A 2,131-nucleotide genomic window follows, 5' to 3' on the forward strand; every position below is an offset into this window, starting at 1 on the left:
TCAGAGGAGGAGGAGCCTGCGGCGGAGGGACTAGGGACTGGGAGGTGAGGATCCGCTCCCGGGCTAGGGAAGGGGCGCTGGGGGCGGGGCTGGGCGGGGGAACCCCTTAGTTCAGGTTGGAGCCTCCGTTTGAGTCTTTCCATCCTTCGTCTCCCGGCAGGGTCCCCGTTTCACAGAAGGAACAACTGAGGCACAGAGAGATGAAGGGTTCAGAATCAGCAGTTGGTCAGAAGCAGAGTCGAATTCGAACCCAAGTCTGTCTGATGGCGGAAGCTGGCCATTTTCTCCCTGTCTCTTGGAGTTCCTTTCAGACCAGTTCCGTGAGCTCCCTTAAGGTTGGACTCTGTCCCTCCTCCCCTGCCCCCCCACCTCCGCCCCGGGGAATTAGGCCCTGGGAAGAGCTTAGGAGACTGATGGGGGTGGAGGGATGGGGCCGTAGGGAAAGGACAAAGCAAGAGTAGGAGGCAGTGAAGAGAATTGAGGCAACCGTAGGGTGGGGGCCGCATTTGACAGGCGGGAAAACTAAAGCCCGAGGTCCCCCTCTGAGGCAGAGCTGATGCTCTACTTCCCTACACCTGCCGGGCAGAACAGGAGGGTGCCCTGAGAGCCTGGGGCGGGGAGGGACGGGGGAGGAGGGAGAGTTAAATCAGGATCCTGGAGGAAGTCGGCCAAAGAGGACCACGTGACTGGGCAGGCGCCAGTGACCGATGGCTCGGGGCCAGGTTGGGGAGGGAAAGCCCAAAAGTGCCCCGGGGAGGTAGGCAGGGGGCCAAGGGAACTGACTGAAGTCCTCTTGCGCGAGGCCTTCTTTGGGAAGGTGGCCCGGGGTGGGGGGGGGCGGGGCAGCAACTCCCAGGAAGTAGGGGTGGGGCTGGATGGACTGAAGCCAGCCAGAGGAGGCTCTTTGCCGAGGACCCCAACTCCACCTCCATCATCACCCAGTGCTAGCCCTAACTCTTGAATTCCTGCATTTTCCAGGAAGATGGGGAAGGGACAATGCTTACCCCCAACTCAACTTCAACTGGCTTTTCCCTCTCTTATCCTCAGGACTGTGTCAGGGTGGTCAGTTATTATGCCCATTTTACAGTGAGAAAGGAAGATGGCAGAGGTTCCTAAAAAGGATTTTTTTTTTTTTTTTTGCGGTACGCGGGCCTCTCACTGTTGTGGCCTCTCCCGTTGCGGCGCACAGGCTCCGGACACGCAGGCTCAGTGGCCATGGCTCACGTGCCCAGCCGCTCCGCTGCATGTGGGATCCTCCCGGACCGGGGCACGAACCCGTGTCCCCTGCATCGGCAGGCGGTCTCTCAACCACTGCCCCACCAGGGAAGCCCAAAGCTTTTTTTTATATATAAATTTATTTTATTTTATTTATTTATTTTTGGCTGCTTTGGGTCTTCGTTGCTGCTCGCGGGCTTTCTATAGTTATGGTGAGAGTAGGTGTGCGGGCATCAGTAGTTGTGGCACGTGGGCTCAGCAGTTGTGGCTCGTGGGCTCCAGAGCGCAGGCTCAGTAGTTGTGGCGCACGGGCTTAGTTGCTCCATGGCATGTGGGATCTTCCCGGCCCAGGGCTCGAACCCATGTCTCCTGCATTGGCAGGTGGATTCTTAACCACTGCACCACCAGGGAAATCCCCCTAGAAAGGCTTCTGAGACTAACTTATCTGAGTCACACTCTGCCTTTCTGAGTCTCAGTTTCTTCATTGGGAATATGGGAATATCGATGACTGACTCAGAATTCTCCTGAGAAGTCTATGAGACTGATGTATGTGAAATGCCTTGAATACCATTGGAATTAAAAATTTGACAGCTAAAATTTACTTTTAGTGTAAACTGAGGCTCAGAGAAGGGACCTGGTTTGCCTGGGGATAGGGGGTTAAGGGGCAATTTCCCTCCCCTAAATCTCCTTGCCATTGGTTAGATTCTTTCACTTGTCAAGTAATAGAATCCCAATCTAAGCCAGCTTCACCAAAGAGGAACCTATGGCTCACAGTAGCTGAGGCAAGATTGAAAGCGGAACACCATGGATCAGGGTTTGAGACTGGAACTGGAGATACAGTACTTGGAGGATTTGCTTTCTCTCATCTCTCCTTGTCTCGATTTTTCTTTACACTTCGGCTTACTTTCCTCTGCAG

General features: G+C 54.9%; 1 protein-coding gene across 2 annotated transcripts in view; it reads left to right on the forward strand.

Moving 5' to 3' along the window:
• Positions 1-2,131, forward strand: part of OGG1 (8-oxoguanine DNA glycosylase) — a 42,649-nt gene that overhangs the window by 17,088 nt on the left and 23,430 nt on the right. Inside the window, exon 6 of one of the 2 annotated variants that reach the window (XR_002643314.3) lies at positions 161-335. The exons of the other annotated variant lie outside the window; for it this stretch is intronic. The gene's annotated coding sequence lies outside the window, so the exon portion shown is untranslated. The remainder of the gene's footprint in view (positions 1-160; positions 336-2,131) is intronic. 2 annotated transcript variants of the gene reach the window in all.

Source organism: Delphinapterus leucas, chromosome 10 (assembly GCF_059928025.1).
Source record: "Delphinapterus leucas isolate spDelLeu-1000000601 "Yukka" chromosome 10, BTC_Dleu_Yukka2, whole genome shotgun sequence".
NCBI classification, from domain to species: Eukaryota; Metazoa; Chordata; class Mammalia; order Artiodactyla; family Monodontidae; genus Delphinapterus; species Delphinapterus leucas.